Here is a 15066-nt window from a genome sequence, read left to right on the forward strand (position 1 = left end):
TTTCTCTCGAAATGTGGATATTTATGTTTTGGATACATAAGTATGGAGCTTTCAATTGACAATGTTTTTTGGCATAAGAGTCTTTCACATTTTTTCTTATTTGTTGTTCCTCTTGTTTCTTTTAAATGGTGTATCTGCATAGGGTTCTTTGTTTGGAATGTGATGGATGCATCTTTGGCCTTTCTTAATTGGGATAGGATAAAATCAAGTTTTTTCTTCACACAAGCCTAGGATTTCATTAAAATCACTGGCCTAATTGCAAAACTTTTTAAAGTTTCTCTTTGAAATAGTGTAATTTTGGACTGACAAATAGATGGTAAAGATCTTTTGGGTTGTTTTCATCATTTTTGCATCATTTTAAATGTTTATGGCTCCTTAGTAGCAACAAAGTTAAAGAGATGATATGTCTTAATAATCGCAAACGCCCTACTTAAATCATGATTTGAACATTACCAATATAAATACTTGACAAAAGAAACATAATACTTTTGATTCTAGAACACAAATACAAAGACATTTAAGACACCGATGAATTTATTACTAATATTAATATAGCACAATTACGAATGATGATCCCAAATAAGAGCATCATTAGTCTTACAATATAGTGTCTTACTTTAAGACCCCACATATCATGCATCTTAAAGAAGGGAAAGGAATTAAGGTGATTTATTAACTTGGTTATGAGATAACTTATCGGTTACAAATGTAATTAGTAAATGAATGAAAAGACACATCTTTTATTCGATCAGAACATATGTTATAGAAGTGGATGAGAAATGGAGAATAAAGGACATAAAATGGAGGAATAGACACAATAAGAAGTAAGCTGCCAATAATGAGGAAAGGATTGAATAAAACAAAGGGTAGCCGCCCAAGCTTATAATATATTGTTCATGAGACTAAAGACATACATATTATGAAGGCAACAACAAATTCATAAAATGAGGTGGATAAGGGTGGAAAAATAAGATGTAGCAACAAAATAGATGTAGGCTAGATTAATTTTAATATAAGGGCAGCCAATAACTATTTAAGAATAACGAATTAATCATCCTCTTGCATAAATAATGTTTTTGTTTGTCAGCCTTTCTCCTATTTCTCTCCTCCCATATCGTAATCAAATGCCTTGAAAATAAAATACACTGTTAGCATATTCGAGTGTAGGGTGAGGTAATGATGGAATCTTTTCATATTGTTATTTATTTTTAAACTCGATTAATAAAAAAAATCCAACATATCCATACAAAATATTGATCTTTTCACATAAGAGAGTAGGAATAGAACTAAAGTGATAAGACTATAGTTAGCACTTTATGTGTAGGAACATCCAAAGCATGTATAAAATATATTAAACTTTTCCAGCATTGGAAATGACACTGCGACAATGTGGGGCTTTTCCAACCCACTCATTTTCGCATTCCCAAAAAAAATTGTAGAAATTAAATTATGGCTGTAAAGGTGGATTATGCTGTAAAATTATTGATATTTTTCTATGGAAGATGATAAGCTTTCATCATGCATGAAGAATTTGATATTAGTAGTGAGAGCATAATTCCAAAAATTGGACTGATGATGACTCCCAACATGCAAATAGAGAAGGTCGAGGAAGTCACGATATTCCAAGACGGCAGTGGCTATCCAACCAAGAATTTCGTTGGCTGGATGCTCATGCCCACACCCATGTTATGCGCATGCACCATGCTCCTTTAACTTCTTGTCAGTACTTGCCCTATTTGTCTACACTCAAGGACACTATTTTTTGGTTTTTTATAACCTATTTTATTTACCTTGTGTACAAACAATTCCGTCATTTAGCTTTAAACCTATATTCATTGTGTATAAATTTTATTTTTGTGAGCATTAGGAATTAAAGTTTTTTATAGTTACCTAAATGATTAAGTTTATTTAAACTTTTTTTATTTAAAAAAAATCAACGTTTTATAATATTTCTAATATATAGCAATAGTTTTTGTGGAAGAGATTGTGTTGGACTTTTTGCGTCAATGTTTCTAGAAGGCAATCTATGGTCTTACTCATCCTTCAGCTCTCCTTTGTCCTAATGATGGATCATCGAGTGTGATCCGAAACGTTGATGCAAAAATTACAACACAATCTCTTCCAAAAACTATTGCTATACATGATGGATTGTAGAAAATTGATGTCTTTAAAATATTTTTAATACTAAATAAAATTGAATTTATTAATTGAATTTTGATTTCATTTTAAAATCAAAGTTGTAACTCTTGAAACAACATTCGAGTAGACCTAGCCTAAAAACTTGCAACTTCAATGTGATCTCCACATATGAAAAATTACTATCAAAAGATTGAAAAGTTCTGACTAAGATCAAATTTTTTTTGTTTGTTGCTTCAAAGTTGCAACTCTTGAAACAACATTTGAGTAGACCTAGCCAAAAAAATTTAGGAACTTTGAGAGATTATCTCTATTGCTTTGAATGTACTTTAAAAGTCCCATTAATTTGGTGTTGTGAATGGGAAATGGGAGAACATGTAAGAGGGTAAAAGCACAAACCTATGTCACATTTTATAAAGAAACATGATATAAGAATGTGACAGTTCAACATTAGTGACAAAAAAAAATGGTATTTGTGTTTAAAATATGAAGATGATGTAAACTAATGAAATGTGTAGAATTGGATGAATTTTGTGCCTATAATTTTTATAATTTTTTTGAGTAGGAATTTATTTATTTTATTTTATTTTGAAGTCACTTTTTAAACTATAAAAAATATAGAGTGTAGTTCCCATCAAACAAGTATATGCAAATCATCTTTTTTGGTTCTGATTTGAAAATATCTTATGGATGACAAGTATAGCTAGTGCACAAAAAAAGAAATAATTATTTTGAAAGATCCCTGATGGATCTCTGCTGCAAATCTACTGTAGATTTATTTTATTTTTATTTTTTTCCTATTTATTAATGTTTTCTTGTAGAACTAGACGGAAATGCAGAAGAGTTTGTTTGTTTTTGTGTTTTTGATGATTATTCCACATAGAAATGAGAAGTAGCAAATGGCAAGAAAAGAGTCTGAAAATAAATAAAAATATGCAGTAAAGTCAAAGTTGATACAAATCGTACCAGGCAGATCTTTGAATTATAGAGCCAAATAAAAGATCCAGTACATTTCCTCTAACAATGACGCCACAACTGGTTGATGAAAATGGGCTGATAAGATGCAAGAATTTGCTGCTGAGTAACCGATTATTCTATGTATCCAAGTGCTGCAAATGATAGAGTATGACTGCAAGAAATGGCAATGTACGGCTGCTAGAATTCACCTCCCATACACCAAAGAACATGCCCAACAAAACAAACTGTAGGCCCAAGCTGAAGTGGTGTCTACCTTCCTCCTAAATACTATTGAAACTACTGACAAACCAATACCCAATGCTGCTGAGGGTTATATCCCAGCCAGTAATTACCCTGGGGTTTGCGTCCCAGAATGCAAATCGCTCAAGCAAAGCAAATCTGAAAAGAAGTGTTTGAAAAATATGCATAATCATGAGAAATGGCACCCATCTCCTTATAACCCCTTGCAAAGCAATTCGAACCCTAAAGTGACCCCCAATTGGCGTTGGCTATAAAAATGAATTAAATCTTATTTTAAAGTGACCATGTCACTAGAAAATGACCTTTTCCACCATAGTAATAAATCCGCTCACCGAATTGCCCTGAGACCAAAGAGGAAGATTTAGAGAATTTCAAGACCTTTCCAACGAGCTATCATAACATGGGATACACATCCAGATGAGGCCAAAATTCCCTTATTACTCCAAAATGGCTATTAACTTAGCCTTATTTAAATATTAAACACTAACTTAGGAAATATTAAAAATATAACCCAAATAGCCATAAACTGCCCAACTGACATCACAAACCATAAAATCATCTTGTCACTTGTCTATGATTGAAGTCGAAAATCAAGGATCCACTGGCAGTCTCATCCCTAAAATCTAGGGATGCTCCTAAAATTTAGGAAACAAGCCCTATCCCTCTGAAATTGAACCCAAAGGGTCATCTCATGGAAACCCAACCCTAGGCATGATCATACCTCTTAAAAAGTAGGAATGAACCCCATAAATGTAGGAACTACCTCCTAAAACAAGGAACGTCACCCAACTGATCAATACCCACCAGAAAACCAAGTCCCCAACACTAAATAACCATACTGGGTCTCTATCCAACCCTGTCAGCCTACAAGACCCCATAATAAGCTGACTCACATGTCTCTATTAGACTGAGCTAGAGTGGGGACATGAAAATCCTCCCCTCTTGGAGATGCTTGCCCACAAGCAACTATAATGCAGGATGCTATAAAATGCTCTCACCCTCCCAGGTGGCATCCTCTATGGGAAGATCTCTCCATCGAACCAAATGCTCTCGAATCACCCGGCTTCTCAGCCGCCATTCCCTCACCTCAAAAATCTCGTCAGGGACCAAAATCAATTTATCTTCCTCATCCATAGGAGGTAATTCGGTTGAAACTATAATATGCTGTCCAAGGGCCTTTTTTAGGCAAGATACATGAAATACATTATGAACTTTGCTGCCATGTGGTAACTCAACCTCATATGCAACCTCTTCCACTCGCCTGAGTATCCTATATGGACCATAAAAATGTGGTTTGAGCTTCTCAGCTCCCCCCCTTTTTAGGGTGCTCTGCCGATATGGTTGTAAACGCAGAAAGACCATATCATCCACCTCAAATGCCCTCTCAATCTTGTGCCTGTCAGCATACATCTTTTGCTAATTTTGGGCCTGCTGCAAATTCTCCCTAAGAGATCTCATGACATCCTGGTTCTCTTATAACCAATCCTGAGCCAAGGGAACTCTACTGTCATCAAATGCCAAATCAATGAAAGATAATGGCTCATATTCATAGAGAGCTTTGAAAGGCGTCATGCCAATGGACATATGATGCGTAGTATTATAACAATACTCACCCAAATGCAGCCAACGCACCCATACTTTTTTCTGCCCTGACACATAGTTACGCAAATATCCCTCAACCCATTTGTTAACTATTTCTGTCTGCCCATCCGTTTGAGGGTGGTAACTAGTACTAGTTGTTAACAAAGTACCAGCTAGTGTAAAAAGTTCCTGCCAGAAGGAACTCATGAATCTGTTGTCCCTATCACTCACAATGGTCTTGGGAAGACCATAAAGTCTAAACACCTCCCTAAAGAACAACTCAGCCACCTGTGATGCTATAAAATCCAATGCAATGGGAAAGAAGTGGGCATACTTCGTTAGCCTATCCACAACAACATAGATGCAATCTTTCCCCTGAACCCGAGGAAGACTTGTAATGAAATCCATGGAGATCCCTATCCACTTCTGTTCCGGTATAGGCAAGGGCTACAATAATCCCGCTGGGTAGGTATGCTCTGACTTGTTCTGCTGATAAGTCATACACTCACGGACATGGTGTAAAACATCATCTTTGAGACCCTTCCAAGAGAATCTCTCACGTACCGCCCTATAAGTCTTACCATATCCTGGGTGTCCGGCTGTAGGAATATCATGGAGAGCATGCAAAATTTGTTTCTTCAACTGAGAACCTGGAACAACACAAACCCTATCTTTATAGTAGATAATATCATCTACCACACTGTATTTGTTATCCACTATCAATCCCTCCATAATCTCACACATCCGTAGAGTCCCATCCTTCTTCTTAACAAGCACTATAGAAGAAGCAAAGGGGCTGGAACTAGGTCGAATGAAACCCATGTCCAATAGCTCATGAATAGTCTTCTCAATTTCATCCTTATAGGCTCTAGGATGACAATATGGGGTAGTAATCACTGGCTTTACTCCATCCTCGAACTCTATACCATGCTCAAACCCTCTATCTAGTGGCACTCTAGGAGGTATATCACCAAACACTCTACTGTGACGATCCATCACTGACTGAATGCCCACATGAAATACACGGCCATCCTGAGATATGGGTGTTTTGGATTTAACCAAACAGTGTGTAGCCCAAAGCACATCATTATGCCTAAGGATGGTCTCCATACTACGAAAAGTCACCTCCCTGGGTCCTTCATCTAATGCTACCCTCAAAATCACCTTCTACCCACCAGAAAGAAACTCTAACTGCATACGGTGGTGATCAATAATGTAACACCCAATACCCTGTAACCACTACATGCCTAAAACCACATCATAATCTTCTATGGGAAGCACATAGAAGTTATCAATCAAAGTATAATCTCCCATCTGAATACTAAGCTGGGGAATCTGCTTGGTACAACCCAAAATGGCACCATCAACCACCTTCACTCCAAAACCACCAAACTCCTCGTACTGTAAGCCACGCCTCTCAACTAATTTGTGATCAATAAAGTTATGCGTAGCACCTGTGTCTACCAAACTGGTGATCCGCTTACCCTTAAGTGTACCTTTCAACCGGAAGGCATGTAACTTAGGATAATTGGAGAGGGTAGCCATAGCTACTTTAGCTGATGCCACAGGCTCAGTGGTGTCTAACTCCAACTGTGTCAGAAAATGCTCAACATCCTCGTATTATCCTCAATATCAGTATCAAGAACCTCCTCATCTCCTAACTCGGAAGTCACCTCAATCAAATGAACCTTTCCTTTACCCATGCAACGGTGTCCTAGTTCCCATGGTTCTTTGTAGGAAAAACAAACTTTTTCCTCCTCAATTCATTCCTCGTCTCCTGATTCATCCAAGGAGTTTTAGATGAGGTCCCTCCTTTGTTCTGTGTCGTATTGGCCTTCTGTGCAGGCTGTGAATCTCTAAATGGTTTCTTATCTGCCTGATAAGAAGTGGGAATAGTATCCAATCTCAATGTCACGTCAATAGCCTCCTTAAGAGTAGCTGGTTGGAAAGCACGTACCAATCCTTTTAGTCTATACTACAAACCCTCAATGAACAACATCACACTACATTTCTGGGGCATATTTGGTACCATAACTGCAATATGCTAGAACTCATTAATATAGGCTTCTGCATGACCAGTTTGTTTAAGGTGAGCCAACTCCCTATAATAAAGTTTTATATCCTTACGGTCAAATCGTGCAATGAGTCACTCGATGAACTCAGCATAGGAGTGAACTAAGGCGTGATCCTGGGTGACCAATCCATGGTGCCACCAATCATAGGCAATCCCCTCTAAATGCAACACAGCAAACTAAATAGCCTCACGCTCATGCATGAGCCTTAATGAAAGGTATATGTCTAGCTTGTGGACCCAAGCTCGTGCACTAGTGTCTCCTGAGCCATTATATGGGGCCAATGTAATCTTCCCAGTAGCTCTATTGAGGTCCTAATTTTGTTGATGTTGTGGTAGTCTATTACCACAATCTCCCCTAAACCTGGTTGTATCTCTATGCTGTGCACAATACTGGGGAAGAGGGAAGACGTCCCTAACCTCAAGAGGTAGAGCTCTCCACTCAGTTGTGGCCGTCAAAATTGACTCCTGAAACCCCACTTCTGGTGGTTCCACCTGCGCTGGCCGTTCACCTGGTATGAATTGGGGAAGCAATGGCCTATTCATAGCAGGTGTACGATGGCGATGCCTCCTACTGGAATGAAGGGAGCTCCCAACTGAAGAATGGGACTGATGGTTGCGCTGACTACCAGCCACTGAAACTGATCTACTTTGCCTGCCTCTGTGTCCACCCATCTCCAAATGCTCCAAGGTATCCTGTAACCTGTCTAGAGCCTGACCGATCCTGGGCTGAGTAGTGAATAGGGTCCGCACCATCTCTCTTTCTTCTGCCTCTATAGGCATGCCGTCGACAGAAACACCCTGTGCCTCACCCATAGCTAGTATCTGTGCATCTCTGGTGGCCTCTTTTTGCCATTGGTTTCTCCTATGCTCGTAGAATTTGTGTATTTGTCCACCAAGATGCATAGATTTGTATTCAATCCACCAACTAGTGACTACCCAGATGCTGAAATGATTTATCAAAAACTTTTATCCAATACCCAGATGCCAAAATCTGTTGTGACAATTTCTCACAAACCCTACAGGCTGGTAGGATGTAAGCTCTGATACCACTGAAAGATCCCTGATGGATCTTTGCTACAAATCTGCTGTAGATTTTTTTTTTTGTTTTTCCTATTTATTAATGTTTTCTTGTAGAACTAGACGAAAATGCAGAAGAGTTTGTTTTTTTTTGTGTTTTTGATGATTATTCCACATAGAAATGAGAAGTAGCAAATGGCAAGAAAAGAGTCTGAAAATAAATAACAATATGCAGTAAAGTCAAAGTTGATACAAATCGTACCAAGCAGATCTCTGAATTATAGAGCCAAATAAAAGATCCAGTACATTTCCTCTAACAATGATGCCACAACTGGCTGATGAAAATGGGCTGATAAGATGCAAGAATTTGCTGTTGAGTAACCGATTATTCTATGTATCCAAGTGCTGCAAATGACAGAGTACATCTGTAAGTACGACTGCAAGAAATGGCAGTGTACGGCTGCTAGAATTCACCTCCCATATGCCAAAGAACATGCCCAACAAAACAAACTGTAGGCCCAAGCTGAAGTGGCGTCTACCTTCCTCCTGAATACTATTGAAACTACTGACAAACCAATACCCAATGCTACTGAGGGTTATGTCCTAGCCAGCAATTACCCTAGGGTTTGCATCCCAGCATGCAAATCACTCAAGTAGAGCAAATCTGAAAAGAAGTCTTTGAAAAATATGCATAATCATGAGAAATGGCGCCCATCTCCTTATAACCCCTTGCAAAGAAATTCAAACCCTAAAGTGACCCCCAATTGGCATTGGCTATAAAAATGAATTAAATCTTATTTTAAAGTGACCATGTCACTAGAAAATGACCTTTTCCACCATAGTAATAAATCCGCTCACCGAATTGCCCTAAGACCAAAGAGGAAGATTTAGAGAATTTCAAGACCTTTCCAATGAGCTATCATAACATGGGATACGCATCCAGATGAGGCCAAATTTCTCTTATTACTCCAAAATGGCTCTTAACTTAGCCTTATTTAAATATTAAACACTAGCTTAGGAAATATTAAAAATATAACCCAAATAGCCATAAACTGCCCAACTGACATCACAAACCATAAAATCATCCTGTCACCTGTCTATGACTGAAGTTGGAAATCAAGGATCCACTAGCAATCTCATCCCTAAAATCTAGGGATGCTCCTAAAATTTAGGAAACAAGCCCTATCCCTCTGAAACTAAACCCAAAGGGTCATCTCATGGAAACCCAGCCCTGGGCATGTTCATAGCTCCTAAAAAGTAGGAATGAACCCCATAAATGTAGGAACTACCTCCTAAAAACAAGGAACGTCACCCAACTGATCAATACCCACCAGAAAACCAAGTCCCCAACATTGAATAACCATACTAGGTCTCTATCGAACCCTGTCAGCCTACAAGACCCCATAATAAGCTGACTCACATGTCTCTCTTAGACTGAGCTAGAGTGGGGACATGACAATGCCTATAATTTTTATAATTTTTTTGAGTTGGAATTTATTTATTTTATTTTATTTTGAAGTCACTTTTTAAACTATAAAAAATATAGAGTGTAGTTCCCATCAAACAAGTATATGCAAATCATCTTTTTTGGTTCTGATTTGAAAATATCTTATAGATGACATGTATAGCTAGTGCACAAAAAAAGAAATAAATGTTTTTGATGTATATTTTCTTTGTTATAACTATTCAAGTTTGACCTTATCAGAATCCAACAGTTTTTTCCTCCCATCAAAACTTTCCTATCAAATCTATACCTTCTTGAAAAAAAATTACATATTCATGAAGAGGATTCTCTCCTCTAGAGATAAATATAATTTTTTAATTTTCTTGATATGATTTACTATTTTTTTTCCTTTTTTGAGGGAGCATCTTCTAAAATGTTGAAATATTGACTTATAATACTTTGAGATTATAACATATTATAACTAATCAAAACACTCAAAAATTTATATAATGATGATATTGAATCTGAGATCTATAAAAGGGTATTTTTAGCTTTTGAAAAAAATTGAGTTTTGATAAAGAAATCATATTTGACCAAAACAGGTTTTGGTATCACAAACGGTGACACAAATCTATGCTTTTACCCAAGAGCATGGCTTTAAATGTAGAATTATAGAGAGTGAAAAAAGGATAACAAAAATCTTCAATAGCAATGTTTGTCAAAAACTAATAAGACTAATTATATTGGTTTAGATAGGATTTTAGCTATTGATGCAAGGGCATGTAATTGAAGTCAAATTTATTGTAGCTTCTTTTGTTATGCACCCTAGATATGTCATATGTAGAAATAGAATACAATCAAGTCATATAAATCAGATGAAAGTAGTGAGTCATCATAAACCTTTTCCTATGAATTTAATTTAATGGTTTGTTTTGTAAAAGTCAAAATTGACCTTTTTTTGGGGGTTTTGCATTTACTAGGAGTTGTCCTAAGCTCCTTTTGACCAGGCTTGTTCTAGGCCATGAGAGGCTAGAAGAAAATCAATACAAGACAAGGTCTGAATATATATATGCCACTTAGTTTGTTGGTGTGGATTTGCATTCATAACTAAATGAACCGCATTCCTTAGATTTCTCAGCCCACTCCAAACTTTGAAAGACTACCAAAGGAGTGTGTCTTTTAAAAAGAAAATGCTTCAGCAAATGACTAAGCATAGACCTCAGATTGGTTTTTTGAGGACACTTGTAATTTTGAATGTGACCCAAACTCATTTCATTCTAGGCCTCCATCAGAAGAAAATTGTAATCAATCCAAGTTAAAGACTATTATATTTTGTATTGCAATTCAATGTACTTAATTTCAGCCTAGGTTTTGTCTTATTCCATTTTGTAATTGAATGTAATTCATTTTATTTTAGGTTTGTTCAATTCTGTTTTAGGAAAATTATTTTTCCATGTGCGTGTCAACTATGTCTATTTGAAGAAAAATGCAATTCAATGTTTTATTCCATTTGTGGAAAGTTGCAATTACATATATGTGATACATATTCATGTTCATTTCATTCATATCTATCATTTCATTTATTTCAAACCTATTCTATTCCATTTGAGAAAAAATGTTATCTAATGAAAAATGTTATTTAATATATGTGATCTAAGTCCATTTCATTCTAGGTCTCTTCTTTTCATTCAAAGAATACTCTATTTTTAGTTATTTATGTTCAAATTTCAAAACCACACTAATGACATTGTTTCTTATTTTGCAAAAGAAGCTACAAGTTTGATAACTTGTCATCATTTGGCATACAAAACCCCAACACAAAGCAAGGAAAGATAAAATTTAAATTTTACAATGATGGTGCTTTAGAGTTTTCTTGTTGAGATCCCTTTTTAGACTAAAGTTCTAAAAGGATCCACCCCTTGTTGAACTTTCACATTAGAAATGAAGATAAGCAAAAAGATAAAAATGAACAATAAGACACGAATATTTATCTGAGGAAAACCATCCAACTTGAGAGAGATAAGCCCAACCCCCAAGAGGGATTTGTAAAAACAAAATTTTTATGGAGCATCTAGAGCAAGCTTAGGGGTCTCTAATATTGCAGATATTATTCATGACTAGGAAGGAAGAATTGTAGCTAAATTTGCAAATTTCTTGTATGAATCTACTAAAAATAAAACTAAAATCACAACATTAATAGAAAACTTGAAAATATGCAAAGACCTTGATATTAAATGCCTAGAAATAGGAGATTCTTATATTATCATCAACATTTTGTAAGAACTAGTAGAACTCCCTAATAGAAACTTTAATCTATCTTAAAGCATAGCTTAGATCTTCTTCATTCCTTCTTAGGTCTAGAATTTAAACATATATAGAGAGAAGGAAAAATAATTGTGGGCAAACTAGCCAATAAAGGAGAAGATAGTCTAAACTTTTTAGAGATTTTGATTCAGGACAAGGATCATAATTAACCTAATACCTATAATAATATTAACTCAACTAAAATTAATCAAATAAGCTTGGACATTAAGTTTCCTCAACAAAATATAAAATAAACATATAAATAAAACATATGTATCTAAATATCTATTAATACATAATTACTCACAAAACAATCACAATATGCCTATGCATGCACCTCTTGGGACCTAAAATGAATTTCTTGTTCCTTAATACACAAATTTTTAAGTAATACTACTTATAAATGAATAAAGACATGTTCTAAACTTCTCAAATAGTTAATATGCATTATGAAAAGAAAAAAAGTCCTAAAATTACATGAATAAGGGCAAGGACAAACAATATAGTTAATATATACAATCTCAATCAAAAACTTTCACTATACCTATACAATTAGTTATTTTTCATTTATCACTTCACAATTACTAACAATCTTAATAATCATCTACTAAATAATCACTATTTCAATTAATATTGGCATAGAAATGTATATATTTAGATGTTACTTTAAGCACTGACTTCAAGAGCTACCACCTTTCCATCTAATAATCAATTTCCTAAACCCAAGATTTTCAATCCACTTAGGGCCTATTTGGCAATGGGAATACAAGCACAATAGGTATATGTAAATTCTTAAAATTTTGAATTCCTCGTTCAGATGCACCAAAATGGAATTGGAATATGAAGTAAAATAGGAATACATATTCCAATTTTGGCCCAAAAATGGGGTTTTGTAATTCCACCCAAATAGGTATTATTGGAATACGTATTCCTTTTCACTTTTATTTATTTTAGAAAACATAAATTTTGGGGTCTACAAATTCCTATCAAATATTGGATGAACCAAATAGAGAACAAGAATACGTAGCCCCATTTTCTATTCCAGAATACATATTCAAGAATACGTATTCCTCTTCCCGTAGCCAAACAGACCCTTAGTTATTTCATGGTTGGATGCCTCCATGCCATGCCATCATATGTTATGCACATCTTGTACTTTCTTTGCATGAATGTCAATTCACAACTTGCGTTAAATTACATAGTCATTGAAATAAGAAAAATATAAACTAATTGTTTAAACTTTAAGTGGTTTGAACATGAAAGTTAATAGTAAATGTTCATATGATATAAAAATTTATATATATGTATATATAATCACACACGCGCGCACGCACACACACACACACACACACACACACACACACACACACACACACACACACATTAATATAATTATATAATATTTAACGTATATTTAATAAATGAAATATACTTATCATTATAAAAAAATTTAAAAATAGATTATAAATAATTTTTTATTTTATCTAATAATTTCATTTTAAATCAAATGGTAGATTATGTAATATAGTAAAATCTTTTACTTGCCTTGTGTTCTAGTGTGGGCTAATAGTATGAATCATTTCCTATTGATGCATGTCTTTGTTTCCCTTTCATTATGTTTGAATCAACCTGTTAATTGCTAATAGAGTTAAATTTTAAACTTTCTGTTTCTAACCTATGTAGATTTTGTTTTTTCTTAACCCTTTTTTATCATCATATGCTACGTATTGGTTAGTAAGTAAGGTAGAGACCTTTTTTGGTTTGGATTTGGAAATTGTCCTATAGCAATAGACAACTCTTATCAAACATTTATTTTAGGATGGATTCTCTCGAAGCTCCTCTGATCTCTTTATGGGAGGTTTGATCCTTTCATCCTTGCATTTTCTTCTATAGCTATGATAGTTTCAATTTACTTATCTCTCCAATTTCTCTTTTTAGGCTTTACGCCTTCACTCTTTTTCTTTTTGAACTTAAGCTAAGATAGGAGCATAAGAAATCTTAAAAAAAAAATTAAACCACCAATCAATCTAAGATCAGAAGAAGGAAACATAATCTTTAAAAATAGGATTAGAAATTTTGAAATCAATGGGATAAAGCACTAAAATGATTGATTTCCTAATATTACTAATGTCTCATTTCAGTTTTAATATCAAAATAATAGGTTAAGGAAGGCAAAAACTTTCATCTCCATGGTATACCCAAGAAAAGAGCATCAAGAAACTAAGGAATACACTTGAAAAGTCTCGGAAAATTTGTAATGATAAGAATAGTCATGTATATGTATCAATCATGGTGAAAATAAACTATCCCTTTTAAATTTGTAACTTGTATAGGACAAAAGCCTTGGGCAAGACCAAAGGTTTTCTTCTCCGTTCCTTCCTACCAGTGCCTATTTGGATGGAGAAACATTGTAGTTTATTTTATTTTCATCTCTATCTATCTATGTGTGTGTGTGTGTGTGTGTGTGTGTGTGTGTGTGTGTGTGTGTGTGTGTGTGTCTATCTTAAATTAAAATTTATTTATTTTAGAATATGAACAAAATAAATTTGAAAGTTTAGTTTAAGAATAAATTTTACTTAAGTTAATAGGTTATTTTGGATGTTATTGACTATTAGATGAGAATATATGTTAGTTTTTGTATTCATCTTAATCAAACAATAACAATACAAAATGAAAATAATGAAAATTATAAAATGAAATTAGTGATTTTCAATATTTAATTTTGAAATCAATTTTATATTTATGTCAATATATTTTTTGATATAATCATTATAGTTTATTAAATATGTAATAGTCTTTTAGAGTTAAAAGTAAATTTCTTACAAGTATTTTGAAAGTTAAATATGATTTTATTTATAACTAATATATAACATATTATTTTAGATAGATATTTTTGTAGTCTACATTTCTTAAATTTTATATTTACACCCATTTTTTAATTGACATGTTTATGATTGAATTAATTATTAGTATATAATATATTATTTTTATACAAATATCAAATCAAATTTTTTCCCCGATTCTCATTTTTATGATAGATGTGATCTACAATGTTGATCCTAAAAATTACTACATAAGGAAAATGTATTGATATGGATAGTGGAAACTAAATCGATTTTCATTATTTTATAAAATAATAAAAAGTTAAAAAGATTATAAATAATATTTTAATTTAATAAAAAATATTTAAATTTATGTAATATTTTATAAGAAATGAAAATTCTTAGCAAGTAATTTTGATTGTATTAATATACAAAAATAATATTTCAATACATGGAAAAAAATAATGTTT

This window comes from Cupressus sempervirens, chromosome 1, assembly GCF_028749045.1.
Source record: "Cupressus sempervirens isolate cs-2001-9-10 chromosome 1, ASM2874904v1, whole genome shotgun sequence".
Classification (NCBI taxonomy): Eukaryota; Viridiplantae; Streptophyta; class Pinopsida; order Cupressales; family Cupressaceae; genus Cupressus; species Cupressus sempervirens.